This window comes from Canis lupus, chromosome 17 (assembly GCF_003254725.2).
Source record: "Canis lupus dingo isolate Sandy chromosome 17, ASM325472v2, whole genome shotgun sequence".
Classification (NCBI taxonomy): domain Eukaryota; kingdom Metazoa; phylum Chordata; class Mammalia; order Carnivora; family Canidae; genus Canis; species Canis lupus.
The window spans coordinates 27,315,861-27,339,055 of record NC_064259.1 but is presented as its reverse complement, the minus strand read 5'-3'; the positions used below and the strand labels follow the sequence as shown (position 1 = coordinate 27,339,055).

Sequence of the window (23,195 nt, the reverse complement as noted above, 5' to 3'; positions counted from 1 at the left end):
AGATTTTTGAAAATCAATTGTAATAGAGCCTGCCCAATTGTTTTTCCAAATTCTTATAATGCTTTATTTTCCATCAGTAACCTATGTGACATTCCTTACTCCATGGCCCCCTCATGAATAGATGTTACACTTTTTTTTTTTAATCAATTTCCTCTTCCTACCATCCTTTGTTATTCTTATGGTCACTCAATTTGTCTAAATGTGAGGATAGGAAAATCTTCCATTGCAATTATATTTCTAGTCCATTTTTGCATTTCTTTGTAATCTTTTGTTATTATGTTTATGAACTGCATATTGATGGCTAACATATTTTCTTAATAAACTGCACTTTTATATTATATTTCATATTTGTTTATCCTGTTTAGTGACTTTAAAACTTAAATTCCTAATAATCTGATACTGATTTTTCACTTTCTTTACTTTTTCCTGTTTTTAATATTTTGTTTCTTTGTCTGGTATCCCTTCAATTGTGTTCTTTAATTATTCATTTTAAATGTGTTTCTTAAAAATAGCTGATAGCTATATTTTGCTTTGTAAATTCACAATATATAAATAAAATCACTGATGTGGGTAGGAAAACAAAATGTGTTTAAAATATTGGTACCCACAAGCACATGATTCTAAAGGAGAAAGGTTTTATTATAGTTGTTGTTACTTTCTGGGTCAGCTCAAAAAGTCTTGTTTATTTTGGAAAATATACGTTAATGGGCAAAATGAAAAGGAAAGTAGAAGACTGCAAAAAAGAAAGATTTGGTGATATCACAAAAACTGAACAGCTTTCCTCCAGCTCACAGACCAAACTATCAAATTCCTACATCAACTTTCTGTGTGACCCTACAGACCCTACATCTGTGTACAAGATGTCCTTGGACTCTATGGTAGAGTGGCCAGATCTAGCAAAGAGAAATATGTTAAATTTGAATTTCAGATAAATAATGAATATTATTTTCTTAAGATTTATTTATTTATTTGTGATAGAGAGACCACGTGCAGGGGTGGGAGGGGAGAGTTTCAAGTAGACTCTGTCCTGAGTGTAGAGCCTGCAGTGAAGCTCAATCTCATAACCCTGAGATCATGACATGAACCAAGATCAAGAGATGGATGCTCAACCAACTGTACCACCCAGGCACTCCAACAATGAATACTTTTTTTTTTTTTTTTTTTTTTTTTTACTGTGTGTTCCATGCAATACTTGGGACATATTTAAACTAAAATAAAGAAAAAATTATGTATATTGCTTATGTGAAATTGAGATTGAACTGGGTGTTCTGTATTTTTATCAAGCAACCCTATTCTAAGGGAATCTCATTACAGGGCTTTCTTTATGGCTTTATCTAGGAGCCTCCAGTGCACTAGACAGTGAGTAGCACATCCTGGGAAGACCCTGGCACTCAGAGACTTGTAGAGAGTACCTCTTAGAGTGGGAAAACAATACCCTTTGGCATTGACCCTGTGTACATTTGGTCCCTGAAGCCCCACATGCTGAGAGGAACTAGCAACTGGACCACATCTTCCATGACTCTGAAAGCTAGAGAAATCAGAACAGGTAGGCTTCCTCCAGGTATTGCAGCTGCAAACTGGCAATATGCCTGACTCCATATCTGAGGCCAGGCCTCAGGGGAGAAGAAGCCAGTTGGAATTCTACAACTGGCATACGGTAACCATACCCTCTGACTATTATGCTTGAGCCCTAAAATGTTAAAAAAAAAAAAATAGAGACCTAACCACCCTCTTGGCACCTGAGAATGTCAGAACACACAGAACACATGTAAGGAAAAGCTGAAAATCCACACTTAAAGTAATAATAATAGAACTTAAAAAAATTAAAGTTCAGCACACCAATCCAATTTAACATAACTGTTCATAGTTTAACAAGTCAGTGGATGAACTAAAATTGGAAAGGACAGTGTTGAAAGCTATGTTAATGGCCTAGAAGGTAAAATAGGAGAAAAATACCTCAGAGTGGAGGCAAAGAATAGAGAGAAAAGAATAAAGAGGAAAAAAGAATTTAACATTGAATCATGAGAGCTGCTCAAGGAAAAAAAAGATGGAGGAGAGGCATTAACTATATCATAAGAGACAACCATACCCCTAAATCGAAGAAAGTGCTAAGTTCATAGATGCAAAGATTTCACTGAATTGTAGAGGAAAGGTACTTATCTAGGTATAACACTATTACCCATGCAAAAGAGACAGGGGTAACAATGACATTGCATACTTCATTTGCAGCACTGGAGGCTAGAAGTAGTGGACAGCATTATTATCTGTGGGCTGCTAGGAAAATCAGACTTGAGCTCTCAGGAGATTACATGAAGATTTCCAACTTATTTGGGTCTTTACCTTCATAAGTTTACAGGCCCAGACACCAGGACTTTGACTTGTGGGAGACCAGAATAAGTCACCCCAAAATACGCTTCTTTGGCATGAATATAATTTTGAGCTGATTATTTTGAAAAACAGCAGGCACAAGAGAAGCTCTGAAGATGAACTGAGTGTCCCTGTGTAAGGGAAATTTACATTTTGTAAAGGAAATATCCACTTGTAGGGGTGTTTCTCTCTCTGTACCAGGAAGAGAAGGATGACTCTCCATCACAGAAGATACCACTCAAATCTGCATAGCAACCTTTACTCTTGTTTGCTACACTTTTCTTGGTTTCCTTCTTACACCTTGCCTCCCTGTTCTTAGCTTAAAATATATGTGCCTAAGTTATAAACTTCCCTTTGAGCTACTCATGCCTGAATTACTCCCATGTATCTATGAGACATACATAGTAATACATTTCTGTTTATTTTACTCTTGTTAACCTGACTTTTGTTATAGAAACCCAGTAGAGAATCTAGAAGGGTCAAATCAAAAACGATTTTTTCTCCTCTACATATTCAACCAGGGACATCCACCTCTGTCTCCCTTAGTGCCTACAGATGAGACACCTGTTTCTCTTAGGGCCCTTTGTCTGGACCATTCTCTGGACTTCCAACTCAAACCAGAGATTTACTCTGTGCCTGCATGGAAGATACTTTATACATGACTTCTGTTTAAAATTTAGGAATGTCTCATCCTGTGATACCACCTATCCCAGCCAGCCTTAGTTATCCTCCATATCATCGCTGCATCCCAATGCTGCCCTATTCATTCTTTCCAATCTCTATGTGTTCCTATTCAGCTATTTTCTATTTTCATGATTAACTATTCACAGAATATTCCCTCCCCCTAGCTTTTGTTTGAGGATACTATTTCCCCAGAAGCTCTATTATGCTAAATGCTGCTATTTTCCAAAAATCTCTGGTTTGGGAGAGGATCAAAAACCTTGCTCCTCAGTGCTTTTCCAGTTCATTACACTTCTGCTCTCCTGTATCCATCCCCACTCCTCTGCCCACAGCCATCTGGCTATACTACCCATTTCTCCCACCTGGTCCCTTTCACATGCTGACCTCCTGGTCATTTCTCCCAAATTAGCTGAAAGCATTAGCATCTAGCTCACATTCCCTTCTAATGACTAAATATTTAAACCTATATGGTCATTTCTGTGAAAATATTTTATTCAATGTTTGTAATTTCTTAAGGTTTTCCAAAAGACATAGAACTATTTTAATTGTTTAGTACTCCATAAACTCAACAGAGAGAGCAAAGAAACCACACAGAGCCAATGTTTTAAGCATTATTGGGAGACAAGGAAATGCAACTTTATAATTACCTGTAAGCAGAGAAAAAAAAAAAAAACCCTAATGGCATGCTCACTACCAACTCTGTGCTGCAAATCTGTGGGTACAGAGAGCAGAAGAAGACCAGTAATTCTCCATGAGTAAGAATAGAAGAGAGTGAAAGACTGAGATTAAGCATAAGACAAAATCATTCAGAAAGAAAATGCTCAGCCATAAGTGATAACATATTGAACATATGTCAGAATGGTAGCTCACAGAACTGACTACAGGAAAGGAACTTGAAAGTGCATAGGACCAGGAGGGGCAGCCTCAAAGATGTCTTGCTTCTGAAACAGAATCAGACATATTAAGAAGGTGTAACCTTTAGAGACAAAACAGTAAGTACAAAAGAGTTTGGCAAAAATAAGGATCTTGCAGAAATGAAAGAGAAATATAATAGTCCACTCAAGGATGGGATTCATCCAACTAAAGATGAGATTCATCCAACTAAAGATGATTGAAAATGTTGACAAAGCAAGAAATGGTAACTTCCATGACTATTTCATACTTTCCTTCATGAGTATTTCATATAGTGTAGCAAAGGGTAAAGCCAGGATGAGGTTAGAGGCAGAATCAGAATGTGTGTATATATGTGTATGCACACATGTTGTGTGTACATGTTTATACACATCCATGTAGTTCCTAGTTCTGTCTGTCAAAAGATACATATATGGAGAAAGAAAGAACACATTATAAAGCAAATGGTAAAAATAGATAAATTTGGTTAAGAGATACATACATGTTTTCTTTGTGCTAGTCTTATTCATACAGGTCCAGTTTGAAATTATTTCCTAATAAAATTTCATACACATAAAAAGCAGTAAGTCTTTTAAGTTTACCAAAGACCTCAACTTCTAGAGGGAGAAGGAGTTAAAGTACATTTAAAAGCCTGATGGAGGGGAACCTGGGTGGATTAGTGGTTGGGCATCTGCCTTTGGCTCGGGTTGTAATCCTGGGGTCCTGGGTTTGAGTCCTGCATCAGGCTCCTCGCATGGAGCCTGCTTCTCCCTCTGCCTATGTTTCTGCCTCTCTCTGTGTGTCTCTCATGAATAAATAATTAAAATCTCTTTAAAAAATAGATATAAAAGCCTGACTGAGACACATGTGCTCCTATATGGCCTCTGATATTTGCACTGTAAAATGTTTGTAGGTCAACTTGAAGAAGATGATGGGAAATAACATCAGACATTATATGCTATTTGAGGACTTGGCTGATTGTAAGGTTTGTGTAAATGATTATAAGGAATGCTAAAAATTAAGGTTTTTGAAAACAGCTTCTTAATCAATATCTCTTTTGTCATCTATTTTGTTCAGTGTCAACAGTGACAACTCCAATTCTATGAAAAAGGTGACAGGGATGCAGAGCTAAAATTTCACTACTTTTCTGGCAGACATTAGAAGCTAGGTTTGAAAAAAAAAAAGTTTTCTTCAATATCTTACTCTGAGAGATGTATATGAAATGTCCTTGTGTCTGAAATCCTTTTTTAAAAAAAATCAGATAAATCAGAACTCGATTCGTTTATATGTTGACTGTTATTCTGTCAACTTTCCTTTTAATGATAAACAGTATTTTTTTTTTTTTGCAAAATACTAAATCCTTCAAAGATTCTTGAGGAAATATTTTAAAACCACTCAGCATACTATGTAGTCTCAGGGTAGCTTTTTCAGAGTTTTATATATACAAAAAGTTGTTCATTCTCAGATCTCTATGCCAAAATGTTCCTTACTTCTCAGAGCTGCAAGTGTGCTCTGTCATGTTAAAATAACTGGAATCATGTAATGGCTGAATAAGAGTTTTCCTTTGACAGCAATTTTACTTTCTGATATTTTTTTACTTTTTTTTTTTTTTTTTTTACTTTCTGATTAATCAACTTTTTATACTGCAGTGATTATAATTAGAATGGCCAGGCACAGTGTCACATATACACATGGATCAAATATAAAGACTCCTTTTCTAATTCTCCTGAGTTGTTCTTTACAACTGCTTTGATGTCATTTAGTGGTTCCTCTTATCTGATGTGTTTGAACTTCAAGATAACATTGACTTACGTGGTTCAGTACATCTAGTAATAAATCACTTTGGAGACACCATAATTCTAAAGGATCTTGAAGCAATGAAAGATTTCTACAGGGTAAGAAATGCTTTTTCTTTCTATTAAAGTGATATCACATGACTAAGATGCGCTCACTGACTTTCAATAACAAAGTTTATTATTTAGACACACATTTTAAAAATACTTTAAAACCAGCTTGTATAATCAGAGAGAAGCATGGTACTGCTCACACATGGTACTGCTCCTTAGACACATGCATTTCTAAGCCACTTCAGGAAGATAGTCTCCTATCCTAAATATTTCTCAAACTAGGCTTGCTGAAGCATCTATTGTATCAAACAAAAAGTTCAGTATAAACTTCCACAACAAGTAACTATTGAGCATTGTAACACTGGTCAGTAACTGTACGTTTAATTGCCTTAAAGGAGAATCCCAATTTACCTAATATCCTTTTGACTACTGAAGACTCAGAGAATAACCTCTGAGGATAAAGAGAAACCTATTTAACTCTCCTTAAATGAGGACAAACTAATGTGCTTATGGAAAGGCATCTCTGATGCAAGTTCAATACCACATGACCCCCTGTACTCCTACTTAACACCATATTTGGTTAAATTAACATCTCTCCTACAATTAAATGCTTTTCTTTTATTATGCATGTTGATTTTCTCTAGTCCCTCTGCAAATTCTAACAAATCAGCTCAATTTCTCCAGGTTTGGTTACACTCTCTCCCAGCTTCCTGGGGGGAAAGAAACCCTCCAGTGACAAGTCTACACTGAAATAAGATGTTCAGCCTTAATGATCCCCAAGTCTTCAAAGAAAGTCTATTCTAATGTGGAATCACTGAGAATGAAACCATTCCTTACAGTGAATTCCCTCACAAAAAAAAAAAAAAAAAAAAAAAAAAAAATCACCCCTTCTTGTTTTGACTTCCTTAAGGACAAATATCAGAACAGGGCCCAGACTACTGATACTTTACCTCTGCCTTTGTCAGTTCGGGTGACCATAAAAATGGTAGTCATAGACTTCAACAACAACGTGGACTAAAACTGATCAGCTTCTGTGATCTGAAATCCATTAATACATTTTTAGGACTAATGGACATAGATTACCTTGATCCCAGAGACTCAAAGCACCATTATTGCTCACTATAATAATTAGGGCTTAGGAAGACAGGTGGAGTGACTGCCAAACTCTAATTCTCTTCTATTTATGTTCAGAAACTGAGGAAATGACTATTGAGTGGGCCTGTGGAAAAACAAATGACCCAAGGTGGGAGGAAAAAGATTCCTGGGCAGTGGCCAAGGGCCTGACCATTTAGTTAGGTCATGAAAGGAAAAGAGGTGAAAGGTCAGAGACAAAGATGTCTGGGGTAGAGACATGTGAATTGGTATATGTGAATGAGCATCAAATGTCCAGATTTTTATAACACATATCAATCCATCAGAAAATATCCACTATGGAGACACCTGGGTGGCTCAATGGTTGAATAGGTCTGCCTTCAGCTCAGGATGTGATCCCAGAGTCCTGGGATCGAGTCCTGCATCGGGCTTCCCTCAGGGAGCCTGCTTCTCCCTCTGCCTATGTCTTTGCCTCTCATGAATAAATAAAGAAAAAAAAATGTTTTTACTTTAATAAAGAAAATCTTAAAAAAAAAAAAAGAAAAGAAAAAAAGAAAATATCCTCTACAGAGGAAGCACCAAACAATCAAATGACAGTGGCCATGTATACTAAGGCAGCTTGGATGCTAGGACACCTAGGAGAGATGAGACCTCTGACATTGGACTATAGCTTGAGGACAACCTGACAACCTTGCCAAACATTCCTTAGACTGCTCAGCAGTCAACAATGCTCACAATCTTTCTTCCTCTCCTTCCCTCAAGGTCAGACTTGCAGTATGGTCTAAAAGTTCTTCCTACTTTCTCGGGCTACTGTCATGGTTTCTCAAGCAGCTGCTTCAGCTAATAAAATGTTTGCATATTTAATCCTATCTTGGCATCAGCTCTTTGAGGATCTATTTCATCACAGTTATCCTTTTCTTTTGTGCTTCTCATCTCAATAAAAAAAAAAAAAACCTCTTTAATCTCTCCTACAATTAAATGCTTTTTTTTATTATGCATGTTGATTTTTTCTGGTCCCTTTGCAAATTCTAACAAATCAGCTCAATTTCTCCAGGTTTGGTTACACTCTCTCCCAGCTTCCTGGGGGGAAAGAAACCCTCCAGTGACAAGTCTACACCAGAGCTGGATATCATTTTCACCCCTTATTGAAAAAAATGACATAAAACTTTAACAAGATTTCTACTACTGCATGAGATCTTCAAATGTTTGTTTTTACTTTTTCCTCTTCATCCTTTCCATCTCCTTCATATTTTTTAACTTGCAAATTCCTGCCTTCATCTTTAAGTGATACCTTCCCAGTGAAAACAGTTGTGTCAGAAACATGAAATCAGGATTTTTGAGCAGCATACTTCATCCTGCTAATTATGTAAAAAAAAACCAGCAATGTGGCAAAAAGCAAGATAGGAAGAAAAAATTGTTTTTGTAGTCCTAGCTCCCCGCCCCATACCACCCTATTCCATTCCCTTCACTATCAATCCTTCTCATTGTTTTTTTTTTTTTTTGTAAACAATGTCACATTTGTTAATGTTAAAACAAAAAGATGCAGCTATGAGGTAGAAAGGCAAATTTTGAAAGAAAAGCTGAATTAAAGTTACTACATTTATTTCTGATATTTAAAGTATTTTGTTATCTCTGAACTTTCCAACGATCCTTAGTGGGGAAAGACAAACCCCAGATAAGCATACTTATTGGTGCAAAGAAAGCAATTCCAGTGAAGCTGATAAAAACCATTGTAGTCACCTGTTTTCTTCAAAGTTAGGTACTACAGGGTAGTGAGAGACCTATGGTGGTCTGCTAGAGCATGCACTTTGTTGAGAGGAATTTCAACAGTCAGAGAGTCCTTTGAAAAATCTTCTATTGAGAAAGATGGCAAACTGAAAGCTCCATTCGCTCAGCTTCTCTGTGAAATGTGCTGGACTGAGTTGCTTTCTGCTAATAGTGTGCTTGTTTTCACTAATGATGACAATTAATTATGGGTAACAGATGTTAACTATGAATCTGAAAGGCCATTCAGCATTTAATTTATTAAAAAGAAGCCATTTTCCTAAAAGCTAAATTCCCTACAATGTTCTGACTGTAAAAGAAAAAAGAGTTCAAGAGAACAAAAATGTAATAGAGAAGCAGGTGGAACACGACTATCTTGAAAATAGTAGTCTTATATAATTACATAAGTATACTGCTCGTAGTAGTCTTGTATTACTTTGAAATTATATTTTAGAGACATGTTTAATCTATGATCCAGCTAAGTTTACCTAACAATAAGTTGTATTAAGGTAAGCACCTATCACATTTTGTGTTTTTAGATTTTATTTATTTATTCATGAGGCACACAGAGACAGAGAGGGGCAGAAACACAAGCAGAGGGAGAAGCAGGCTCCATGCTGGAGCTGGATGTGGGACTCCATCCCAGGACTCCAGGATCACTTCCTGAGCTGAAGGCAGATGCTCAACCACTGAACCATCCAGACGTCCCTCCTACCACATTTTTAAAACAGCAAGTGATTTGTTTCTATTTGCTATTTTCTTAGAATGCTAAAACAATGTATTTTTTAAATTGGGATAAATTCTTTCAGTGCATCATTAGATACGGCAGGAGTGGCTCTGTTAGAGAAGACCGATATGAAGCTTCCCACTTCCCAAGGAAGCTTTCAGTTGAATGGTGGCTGTATTATATATCTCAGATCATAATAGACCACTATCGTGAGTCAACTATTTCAATAGATGAGGAGGATAAAAAAAATACATGTTTTGTTTAATCATATTATACATACTTAGTTTGTAAGTAAGATAGTAAGTTACAGAATAAGTAACAAACCTATGAAGAGGTTTCAAATGTAAGTTGGAGAAGGCAGGATCTATTTCTATTTATTTTATTCCCTTGAGTCCAAAATACTTTGTAAGGACTTTATAAATATTTTACATGGCCATCATGTCAAGTAATGAAAGAACTCAAGGTAGAGAATATGAAAATTCTCCTTTCAGTTTGTGAAGGAGTCTCAATTTTTCTGGTGTATTGTTAGTGTTTGGCAAGGGGTTTTTATTTTGTTGCTTTGTTTTTAATATTTGTTAATAATATTTATTTGTTAATAAAAATTACTTGGTATTCAGTTTGAGGAAAATCATAGAAATCCTGCCCAAAAGCTACCCTGACCAGCAGATTTTCCTCCAAATGTATCTTCTGGATTCTCAAGATGGATGTCATCTCATCCCTCTGTTCCAGGTTTGATAAAACTTTCCCTCAAGTATCAACCTTCCTTTCATCTGGGGAGTCATCCAGGTTGGTAGGCAACTACCACCAATGGTCCTCCTATCTCTCCACATTACCCTGTCCTCTGCACAAACTTTCACCAAAATTTCTTCAGATGACTATCATTCCTCTTTAATAACCAGGACAAAAAAAAAATAATAACCAGGACAGATTTAGTGACCTTTATTTATCCTTCCCAAGTCTGGAGTGACATGAATTGAATATGTCAGGCGTTAACCTGATATCTAAGGAGAAAGAGTGTTTTAACATAAGTTTAAAATATATTTTGGCAACTGATATATATTTTTTAGGCTTTTTATAGCCAGCGAATAAGTCTGAATTGTTCCACTTTGTTTTTTCTACCTAAATTTGTTACTTTTAATTCCTCTCATTGGCTTTCACAGAATAAGGAACAACATTTACATCCTTGGGGAAAGAAAATGAGGTAACAGGTACATAGTTTCTGTGAAAGTAAGTGTCACAGGATTTTACAATTTTTTAAATTATGAAATAACCTGCTGAATCATTCCTGCCTTTTAAAAAGGAGGGAGAAAAAGCATCCTAAAAGGCCAAAATTCATGGCAACACTTTTAAGAGTTGAATTATATGTAGTGCTAGGGAATTTTTAAATGTAGTATATAACTGGTGCTGATGCTGGTAAAATATATTATTTATTATAAGTAACTTAAGTCATAATGATGGATTCCTTCTGGTAGCAGGGAAGTTGTTCTATCAGTGTGCTCTTAGACTAATCCAAGCTACCTGCCAGTTTTATTCTGAGCCCAAATCCACCCTCATCCTTTCTCCCTGGACCTTCCCCATGCTTCTCTAATGATTCTGGAGTAAAAAAGGTTCTAATATGTTCCTTCACACATTTCCCCTAGAAGTATAGGGTTTTCTCTTCCTGTTTAATTATAATCCAACCACTATATTCACCTGGCCAACTCTCTCTTCCTCTATCCCCCCCTTTTTTTTTCTAGTCCAACTCAAACTTGAAGTCTTTCCCTAGCATTCCAGGTGGAACTACTCCTTCCTTCTATATTTTCCCATGGTTCTCTATTTTAACTTATGTAATATGCTTCAACAAGGTAGAGTAATTGTATATATGTCTTTTAAGGAAGAGCAAGCTTCTTGAGGCAAAACTATAGCCATTGCCTTTGCAAATGCCCTAAAGAGTAATATTTTCTTTTTGGAAGAGTTTTAGCCTATCAGAAATCTAGTTTAATCTGCCAGGAATACTCTAAAATGTTTCCCTGATAAATACTTTCCTTTTTTTTTTAATTGTATTTACTTATTTGAGAGCAAGAAAGCAGAGTGACGGTGTACACAAGGGCAGGGGAGGGGCACAGGAAGAGGGAGAAGCAGACTCCCTGCTGAGGGCTCCATCCCAAGACCCCCAGCCAAAGGCAGACACTTAATCAACTGAGCCACCTAGGCACCCTTGATAGATGCTTTCTACTCCTTGGCTTCCTACAGAGGATTCCTGTTAAGCAATTTCCTTAACATCTCTTTTACAGACACACATGCTATCCACAATTCAAAAGCCGCGTATGACTTTGTAATATTCATTCAGATTCATACATATGTCACTGAATGTTGAGTGACACTTTATAGGAATTGGCTGGTGAGATCCAAAGGCGGGAACAAAGAGGATCTAAGTATCTTCTATTCTAAAAGAAGCTGTAAACATCTTGGGCCAGACATCTCCTCTTGGATCTCCTGAATGTTAGCAGAACCTACTCTGCTAAACCTAGCCAACTCCACTGCACCTTTCTAGTCTCTATAAAGACAACTGGGAAGAGTAAGAGCAAGAATGACAACAATGGGGGATCCCTGGGTGGCTCAGCAGTTTAGCGCCTGCCTTTGGTCCAGGGCATGATCCTGGAGTCCCGGAATCAAGTCCCGCGTCGGGCTCCCTGCATGGAGCCTGCTTCTCCCTCTGCCTGTGTCTCTGCCTCTCTCTCTCTGTCTCTCATGAATAAATAAATAAAATCTTTAAAAAAAAATGACAACAATGCTACGTTTGAGGCTGAGAGGCTTTTGTTTTTCCCTCCCTTAGGAATAATATTTCTCTAAGTGAGAGGAGCTTCCAGAAGACCATCTGAGAGATTGAAACAGTGGCAGTAGGGAAAGACGAGAGAGCTTTGATATTCCTGGTTTGGGGGAGCAGGAAAGCTGTTTATACTTTACTCAACTGTCATAGTGTTATGGACTCAATGTTTATGTCCCTGACATATGTTGAAGACTGATGGAATTTGGAGGTGGGACCTTAGAGTGATAATTAGGTTTTGATGAGGTCATGGGGGGGGAGGGGACACTCATGATGAGATTAGTGTCCTTATAAGAAGAAGAAAAGTCAGAGCTCTCTTCCTCTCTCTTTTCCCCCTTTACTCTCTCCCCTGCTTCACTCTCTGTCATTTCAAGATATAGCAAGAAAGTGGGTGTCTGCAAGCCATGAAGAGAGTCCTCACTAGGGACTGAAGTAGCTAGCACCTTGATTTTGGAGTTCCCAGCCTCTCAAAATCTAAGAAATTTATATCCAGGGCCATGTGGATCTAAGGAACTTAGTTAGGTTTGATTCAACTAGCTATAAACTCTCCCAAGAGTCTTACCTGCCAGGCAAAGAGACCTCAAAAAATAATATAGATAGATAGATTGATAGATAGATAGATAGATAGATAGATAGATAGATAGATGATAGATAGATAGATAAAGACTGCATAGTATATAGTCATGAGTTGGAGTTGAAGTTAGGAATTGTGGTTGAAGAGACTGCATGCAAAAGGACAAAGCAGGGGTATCCATGTTTGGTCCAAAAATAGGTATCACAGATAAATAGACTGGAGAGACAATGTGGCCCCAGAAAAAGAGAAATGGAAAGAATAGTTACCTTGGTTCTTGACACTGTATTCCCCAGCATTCTTTGTACAAAATCAACTAGGTATCCAAAAGTGAATGAGCATTTAGATACCTATCATGTGGCTGTCAAAGAACTACCAGTGAAAGCCTGAGAAACAGAGAGAAACAACAAAAGAGGATTGAATCAGAGCAAGTTAAGTATGAAACAAAGCCCTTCCTCTATTCAGAAAGGAGCTAGTGACAGGGAAGGAGGAGAAGAAAGATTTTGTTACATCATACATTGGTCACTTGCTGAGTTGTGAAATTCTGACATTTTTCACTGTTATTGTGCTGGGGTTCCTAAAACCACCCTCAGGCTTAATTCATTAGGAAGAGTTACATAGGGATGTCTTTAATTTTATTAGTGACAACATGTATAAATTATTGCCAACCAGAGAAACTCACCTGAGCCTTGCGTCTGTCCAGTCATGGCTTTGGGGTCTGTCATGTGGACCTACCACTCTCATGACTGGCTTTAGCTACTCAACCTTCAGCTCCCCAGAGGTCAAACTATATTACAGCAAGGTCCAGGAACTCAGCATAGACAACATTCTTATCAGGCAAGATATTACAAGGCTCAGATGTTTTGTACCATGAATTAATCAAAAGCCAGTCTTTTCTTTGGAATATGCAGAATTTGAACAACGCAAGCCTGCTGAGATAATTCTTTACAGCACAATATAGCAAAATATCACATTTAACATCATCACCTATTGCATTATAAAAATTATTGACTATTAGGAATTTGTCAAGCTCTTACTGATATTTTAACCAGAATTTCAGTTTTTTCCCATGAAAGCTCAAATTTTATCATTACCAACTAATACTGTTCATTGTTTTCCTTGAAGTGATAGTTTCATTTTCTTCACTTTTTAAAGAGTATCTGTCAAATACCCAAGTCTAGATAATCAAAGTTTTTCTATTAGTTATTCTTCAAGGACAGAACATTGTATTCCGTGAAAAAAAAAGTGTCTAATTTGCCTGCAAACCAAACAATTCCACAATTACTTTTTCTCTATAGAGCATCATACTTTGGTTTGAATTAGAAGTACTTTATGCATACTTCTCATTTTATCACATAAAATTTTAATAAGATACGTATCCTAGGGTTGAACTTTAGTAAAATTAATTAGTTTCACTGCCTTATGTTCTTAAGTGAAATTGGCTTTTTTTTTTTCCTGTAAGTTCACAGCAGTGAAGAACCCAGTAATTACCAGTATAGTTAGTGCCACTGCCTTTACTCATTCTAAGGCACCAGCAGTTTTATCCACCATTGATTTTGCATAATTAGTGCAATGTTAACACAGTAAAAAAGGGTAAAAATATAATATTATTATGAAAATGGTTTTGACCTCCTAGATCTTCTAAAATTATCTAGGGACTCCAGGATTCAATGGATCATATATTAAGAACTACTGTTTAAGACTTAAATAATAACTTATTTTTGTCCTCCCTGATAAATTATCTTACAGCCTTAATCAACTCCTACCTGAAGATATGCTTTCAGTAGAACTTTCTTTAAAGTCCATAGAAGAATGATGTTTACTTTTGATTGTACCAGAAGTTTACTATTTCAAAGCATTGAGCCAACTGGCATGGGAGATTTCTGAAAGTTAAAGCTATAGAATATAAAACAATGGGAAAAAAATCTCTTTTGGATCAAAATAATTTTTATGCACATATGGCACATGCGAGGATGTAAGAAGCTAAGGGAAAGTGTCAGCACTATAATAAATATGAAAAGAATGACTATTTCTAGCATTATCAAATGCTATATTTTCTGGAACTTATAAACTAGTGTATGCTGTTAAGTCGTATAGATGAGTTCCAAAACTATGATCTAGAGTCTGGATTTCACTTCTCTTTTTTGATTCCTATTAAACTTTCATTTCTGATTTCTAAGAGTTAAAAATGTTTCTAATATTTTTTTTCTGTTTTTTCCTGCCTGCTTCTTTTTAATGAATCATATTTTGGACAGAAGCCATTTTCCTATTACACACAAATTCCCTTTTCCCAGCAAATGGGATTATATAAAGTTGATTGCATAATGCTGTTGTTTTCATGTGATGTAGAAAACATGACCAGTCTACTCCCATTGTGTTCATGTTGTCAGTTAATCCAAAGTAAATTATATAGGGCCACTAATCAAAAGCTAAGAAAAATATTTATCTCTTTGCAATTTCTTCCACTGTATATTTTTGGTTCTATAATTAAAATCTAGAACATTTTGCTCCAAAAATAGCATTTAGTAACATTATTTAAATTCCCATTTTAAAAATAGTCTGTATTTACAATGAGCATTTCTGATTATAAAAAATTAAAATATTTGTAGAGACTACTCTTTTATTTTAGCATGACCTTTATTAAATGGAAAGAAGCCTGACTATTTTCATTATCATCTCCTATAAATATTGTATCTCACAATAAATCCACTCTGTAAATGTTTAGTTACACATAAAAACTGTCTTATCTTTGTCTTCTTTGAAGACTGATATAAAATGACATGAAGATTCCCTTATTAGCAGAGACATGTTATATACTCAGTTTAAAATTTTAAAAGGAAACCTTAAATTCTCACCATTACAGGGTGTGGAAATGTAAGTGACTTTACTTGTTGGTATGTACTTCATTCCTAGAATAAGGACTTAGCCAAAAGAGGTTTCAATTTAGTAGAATAACAAGTGCATAAACAACTAGGGCAAAACATAACATCCAGAAAAAAGAGAGGACAAAAAAGTTTATAGGTGATACGTTCAGATGTGGGTCATCAGGAATGATTCCTCAATGAAAGTAGCATTTGAGTTGGGCCTTAAAGAAGGGGGAAAAAAAAGCAAGTGGATGGATGCTTAAAAGTAAAGCAAATGAGAAGAATGACCTAACATTAAAAGTGGAAGCAGAAATGTAGTTTAAGAGAGGAATCAACAATAAAATTTGTATAAAGCATAGAATGAGCAAATGTGTAAGAGGATGAGAAAGAAAAAGGAAAAAGGGGATCCCAAGACAACTCTGATCCCGGATAATGAGGAAATATTAGTGTCTTTTACATCAAACAAAACGAACATAAAACTAACAAGAAATAAGCAAACAAACAAGCAGAACAAATTTTAGATTGAAAGTTGTCCTGGTCTGGAAGAAAATTACTTCAGATTTGGATATGTATTTTTACCAATACTTCTTTTTTAAGATTTTATTTATTTGAGAGACAGAGAGAGCACAAGCAGGGGGACGAACAGAGGGAGAGGGAGAAGCAGACTCTCTGCTGAGCAGGGAACCAAACATGGGACTCAATCCCAGGACCCTGAAATTACTACCTGAGCTGAAGGCAGATGCTTAACTGACTGAGCCACCTAGGCGTCCCCTTATCTATGCTTCTTAACAGTTTGCCTATGCTCAATGGTCTTCAGAGTCTAATAATTGATTATATGAACTGAATATTAAAAGATAATATTATTCCTAACTAGATGAGCACAGGCTTTCAAATTAAAAACTGAGTCCCCAGTCTGCTTCTCTTTTCATTAAACACAACTCCTCCCCTTCCTCCCTACCTCTCTGTCTGGGATAGTTCATTGCTCATGATCTACAGACCTAATGTCTCCAGGGTGCCATCATTCTACAGCACCAGGGACTCTTAGGAGCCTTACGATGGGTTACCTCGGATGTAAATGCAGTATCTGAAATTCCATATTGCATTTTTTCGCTTGAGTTTGTACACCCGATTTGAGTTACTTGGGAGACAGCAAGCTGCATAAACCCATGACAAGTAACCCAGCAAAGACCCCTAGTTGGTTCCAAGACTGAATTCTAGCCACGCAGTCACATATGGAAAGAAGGAATGACAGCCAATGACAACACCACAAAATGTGCCTGTGAATCTTAGACAAATGGACCATGCAGTAAGCAAGCAATGGACTCACTTCAGGGGGTTTCTCAGCCTGAGGGAAGTAGAGTAAGTCCATCTCAAATAAACTGTTACTAAAAGAGGAGACAAGGTAAAAGGAAAGAAAATATCCTTTGTGACCTCTGGTGGGCTTTTATACAAAACCTAAATGTGAAGGGAAATGATTGAGTTCTGTGCAGGCTGCTTGCTCCAATTGTATGGCTGGTTGCTAATGTAATAAGTTTCCTGAGATATCAACATATTTGATAAAGGGGTTTTACATTTCTCTTTGTTAATATTCCTTGACTTTGTTCTGAACTGTTGTGTCACATTTATTGCAAATGGTTTCCACAATATTTTATTTCATTAAATCTTTAGGAAGTACTTTATTTACCCAGTGCTACCATTTCTTAGAGCTAAAAGCATTATCCTCAATAGTATTAGAACAGATTTTACCTTTGCTTTTAGAACTGAGTCCTAGAAAAGAATATAAACCAATAGTTTAATTTTATATTTCATGACATTGATTTTTAGGTGGAACAAGTTTGCTTTATTTAAACAACTGATTTGCTGAAAACTAATTAACAAGAGTTTGAGAAATATATAGTATTGTGATATTTAAATAGTTTGGTTATAAAGTAATTTTTACAGAGCTGTATTTGAACAGGCAATATAGTACCAACAATTATCTGTAATTATGCAGGTCCAATTGCAGAATAAAAGTTTCAATGTCACTAAGCACAATAAGGATAATTACTCTTCCATTATTCTGATGGGCATGTAATTAGCAACTTAAAAAAACTTTCACAGGGATGTAACGCCACAGTTTCAATAAAGACTTACAGTGTAAGCAGCTGGATTAATTGTATTGTATTTAAAACTGATCTTTTTCATTGTAGTTTTAAATCAAATACAAGCATTTTTTCAAACAAAGCCTGTTTTTCCTTTCTAAGCATTGGCAAAAGCTAGAGCATATACAGTATGCCATTGGACCTAATGGTTTGCCTTAGAAATCCTATCTTTGATACACAGCATGACATCTACTTTCCTGCGATTAAAAACCTCATCTTTAATATGTTGAAAAATAAACTGGAAAAAAGAAAAACATACGCTTTAAAAATTTTAAGTGTATTTAGACAAACATCAGTTCCAATCAAGTCCACGGGTAGGAGCTGGGGGCAAGGTTTTTATAGAAAGGACCCAGAGGCAGAACAAGGAAAATATTTGATTGGCTACAGCTTAATCAGTTGCATTATTTAGGAAAGCCTAGTTGGCTATTTGTGATTGGTTGTTCTTCTTGTGGTATTTGCAGTAATTGACTCTGGTATAGATTTCCACTGGCTTTATATAGTCTACCACAGAATTAAAGACTCCTTGTTTGCTTACGTTAACTTTTTTACAAATACTAAATAATATGACAAGTTTGTGGAAAGCTTGATCTTAAAGAACAATGTCCTTAATCTTTGTACCTGAATATTATTAATTATTTTGTTTCCACCAAAGGCATATATTTGAAGATATTTATAAAAAACAGGTTTAGTGAGCTTCTTTCTCCCTTACTTTCTGAGGCTACTACACAGTCAGATGTGAGTAAAGTTGGCATACTTTCTCAAATAGAAATACTATAATTTATTTAACTATTCCTTAATTGTTTGGATTGTAGATTCTTCCTATTTATCCATTTCTATAAATAATTGTATTAAATTTTGGCTTCAAAAATGAACATGCAAAATAACATTAAAGTGTATAAATGAACATGTCACAAATGTGCCATCTTAATCACATGGTTATCAAGATAAAAATAAATAAATAACAGAGGTATAGAGATGCATTATAAACATTTTCTAACTAAAAAGGCAAAATTATCTATATATATAATTAAATTATGTTATTTCAATCATTGAGGCTCATTTTATCTAGTCTTCTTTCTGAGATATTTGGAACATTTTGAATATTGCATTTCTTTGTAATCTGAACATTTGAAATTTGAGGTTTCTCATTATTGTATAACATTTACTCAAAAAGTCACAAAGTAACTTTATCAAATTTCCTAAATATTCTCTAACAATTGGATATCAAGTTTTCTTCGATGTTTCATGATACAAATAATGTGTTAAGTATCTTTAAAACATATACAGATAAAACTACATATTGATATTAATATATAGATATTATATAGATGTTAATGCAGGCAAATAAAGTATATATCAGTATAATATAGACATTTACATAGACATTTATACTTAAAATATAAATATACATGAAATATAAACAAATATATTTGTATCCTTTGCCCCAGTAATTCTTTTCTGGGACTATATCTCAAGTGTGTGTGTATGTGTATGTTGTGTGTATATATTTATTTCCCTTTCCCTTTGGAAAATATCTCCAATTAGTTTTCTAAAGAGTTGTACTAGTTAGTGTTATCTGAAGAGTATGAGATTTCCACTTTTATCCTGTCTTAGGCAACAGTGAAGATTTAAAAATAAATTTCCAATTTAGTAGCAGAAAATGGTTCTTTTTTGTGTATTAATATTCACTTGATTCTTAATAGTTACAGACTGGATGTTTTCACATGAATAAGAATTATTTTGTTTAATCATCTTTGTAAGCTTGGGCCTTGGTATATTTATTTGTGAATTTCTTAATATTCTTGTATAGATTTTCTGAGATATTTATATAAGAAAGACAGTAACACTGACATATAGTACACATAATCAATTGACTGCCTTCTAAATGATTTGTCTTTTATATGCCGAGTTCTTATATCATGCAGTCAAATCTATTAGTTTTAATTTTGAAAGTCTTTATTTTACTTCTAAACTTAGAAATTCATGCTGTCTCCAAAATTCTGCTAAAAATTTAACTGTTATCCTTTTGTATAATAGATCGAAGTATATGTATTTTTTGCTTATAGTCTCAGTTAAAAATCCAAATTTTTTCAAGTTGCTGACTTGTTTGTCCCAACACCACATGTCAAGGAAATGTAAATTTTAAATAAACACCAGTGCCTTGGTTGAATATTGCTTGTGTGCAAGTAACAAAAACATCTTAAACTTCATTAAGCAAATTCAGCCAACAGTAAATGGCTGAAAGTAGTGATTTAAGGGAAAGGATAAAGAGTAAAAGAGCATCTTTTGGAATTTAGGGTCAGTGAATGTAGTCAGATATCACAGTGATTGGAAAGAGAAATGAAAACACTGTCATGAACCAAAATAACTACCCTCTTCCACTTCTCTTTCTCTGTGGTTACATGTCTTCAACCTGTTCCTCAGAGCAGGTCGGCCTGATTCTTCTGCTCCATCTGTATTGTGCCCAAACCTGGCTACGCATGCCCCATGCTCAGGTTCAGTACCTGCGGTTAAATAACTCAACCTCTCTATTCCCTTGATTTCAGGCATGGTGGAACAACATCCTTTTAAAAGGCCCAAGTTGGGGCTCCTGGGTGGCTCAGTTGGTTGAGCATCTGCCTTCTGCTCAGGTCATGATGTGAGAATCCTGGGATCCAGCCCCATGTCAGGCTCTCTGCTCAGCTGGAAACCTGCTTCTTCCTCTGCCCCTCTCCCTGCTTGTGTTTGCTCTCTCTCTCTCTCTCTCGTTTTTCTTTTTTCAAATAAATAAATAAAATCTAAAAAAAAAAAAAAAAAAGGCCCCAGTTAATCCATTTATTTACTTCTGGCCCAATCAAAAACGGTTGAGGCCAGAGCAGCACATGAGTGCAGCTCTTACGGTGGGAGAACCTGAACCTGTCAGAGCAGAATGTAGGAGCAAGGCAGGTACCACACAATTTATCTATTACAACCACTGAGAAGATGATTAAGCCATGGTTTATACTGTTTTTGGGACAGTAACTAACAAGTAATGTTTATTATATATTAGGTGAACAAATCTACCATATAAAGCATACATATTTGTGTTCATTATTATTATTTCTCAGTTTATTATACAGATGTGTTATTTTAACAGGAATGCTAACTTCTGTCATCATTTATAATTTATCATATATTTAATTTTTATAAATTAAAGTCCATTTTAAATAAAACCACATGCATATTTAATAAGTGATCTCTAAGGTAATCTTTTGCTAAAATATTTTTTATTCTACATCTACACTTTGTCATCTTGCTACATGTTAAATTACTTTTTCTGAGGTAAGCAAACCAATACACTATATATTTTTTCTTTATTTTTATTATTATTTTTTAAATTTTATTTATTTATGATAGTCACAGAGAGAGAGAGAGAGAGGCAGAGACATAGGTAGAAGGAGAAGCAGGCTCCATGCAGGGAGCCTGATGTGGGATTCGATCCCGGGTCTCCAGGATCGCGCCCTGGGCCAAAGGCAGGTGCTAAACTGCTGTGCCACCCAGGGATCCCCCCATATTTTTTCTTTACTGCTGATTAGTCAAATATGTCCTATTAATTTTCACTAAAGTATCAAATTTAGTGTCTGTTATTTACATATTTTTCTTTCTTCTTTTTTGAATGATTTGGAGAAAGCTTTTCTATTTCTGCATGGAGAGACAGACCAAAAGTGAAATTTCCCAGTGGGTTTTTGAAAGTATGTATATTGTTCTGTCAATAAATATCAAAAGAACTGCCTGGGATTTATTCTAAGATGTGTAATATCAAACTTCCAAAGAATTCCATTAGAAAGATATAGAAAGACAATTAATTTGTTTTTATAGGATTGAAATATTTTAAGTAAAAAATATTTTAGTCTATAACCTCTTGATGTTTATTCCATAGTTATTCTCTAATGTAATGTATGATTTAAAACTTTTTCTTTTGTCTTTAAAAGTTTTTGCTGTAAATTATTTCTCCCTTCAAACACGCAGCTTTCTCTTAGAATAGGTAGGCACATTTTATCATACTGTACTAAAAACAGATTTGAGAAATGTTATTTCTACAAAAAACAATATGTTAGTGACTATAAAAAGAAAATCCTTCAAAAATACAGGTCTGGCCCTTTTGTTTATTGGTAATTTGAATGTTCCAGAAACATATTTCCATAACACACCATCACTGCACATGGAAAGAAACATTAGTCACCAACATGAACCCTTTCTGAGGGGTATCAAGATGCATTAAAATCCTTACAAAATACAAGAACAGTGGGGGTGATGGCATTATAGATTTTTTTTCCCTAGGTTAATCTAATACTGTTAATACACTTATGTCAATATATTACTTCCAGCCCATAAGCAATAAAGTTTTGAATTATTTATTCTGTTTAAATTTTTAAAACCTTCAATATGTTCACATTTCCTTTTTCTTTTTTCTTTCTTTTTCTGGGACCTGTGCTGATACTAAATAGTTTATGAATTTAGGAAATTAGAACCAGTATCCTCAGCTTTGTTTTTATTGGGCCTATACAAAATGAGTTAACTTGGGGCACCTGGGTGGCACAGTCTGTTAAGCATCCAGCTCTTGGTTTCTCTCAGGTTGTTATCTCAGTCAGGGTCATGAGATCAAGCCCTGCATCTGGCTCCTGGCTGAACATAGAGTCTGCTTAAGTCTCTCTCCCTCTGCCTCTGCCTCTGCCCTTCTCCCTCCCTCTCTCTAATAGATAAATCTGAAAATAAATAAATAAAAAGTTAAAAAAATAAAAAGCAAAATGAGTTAACCCATCCATATTGGTATTTGATAAAAGAGTATACAATAAAAAAAAAAAGAGTATACAATAATCCAGGAGCAAGAAACAGATTCTGGAGTGAAATAAAATTATTTGTTAATTGTAACAATGACAGCACCTACAATTGGCTGAGGGTAGTCCTTTAAGTCAGACTCTCTCAACAACATTAAGAACAGAATTTAAGAACTTAACTAATTAACTCTGTGTGAGCCAAAGATCTATACAAAGCTATTGGGAAACTCAAAGAGAATATGTGATCATCAGGAAATTCCAAACCACAAACTCCAGTGAGGGATGAACAGAAACAAGTGCATAAAACGAATGAGGCACCAAAGTCAGTATGTGCAAGTGGTCAGAAGTGCTGAAACCCTAGCTGTAAAGTAAATACAAACACACAGCCAAAGAATCTGTGGCAGAACTAATAAGGAGTCATTGAAAATTTGATAAACTCGACTACAGAAAGGCTGACTTTTGAAGTTAAAATTGCACAATAAACAAAATTGAGAACCAGAGACAAACCAAATAAATTACTTGCAACATATTTGTCAAAGTACCATTATTCTTAGTATACAATGTGCTGTTTAAATCAATAAGAAAAAGATGAACACCAAAGTAGTAAAATAGTCAAAGGCATAAAGAGAAAATTCATCCAAAAATGGG

At 35.3% G+C, this 23,195-nt stretch overlaps 1 long non-coding RNA gene across 2 annotated transcripts in view; it reads right to left on the bottom strand.

Annotated features, from left to right (window-relative positions):
* Positions 1 to 9,177: 9,177 nt before the first annotated feature.
* The window catches only part of LOC112664537 (uncharacterized), a 71,677-nt gene continuing 57,659 nt past the window's right edge, over positions 9,178 to 23,195 (bottom strand). For both annotated transcript variants that reach the window (XR_007402863.1, XR_007402862.1), the window contains 2 exons: positions 13,016 to 13,132; positions 9,178 to 9,353 (listed from right to left, as the gene is read on the bottom strand). This is a non-coding gene — a long non-coding RNA (uncharacterized LOC112664537). The remainder of the gene's footprint in view (positions 9,354 to 13,015; positions 13,133 to 23,195) is intronic.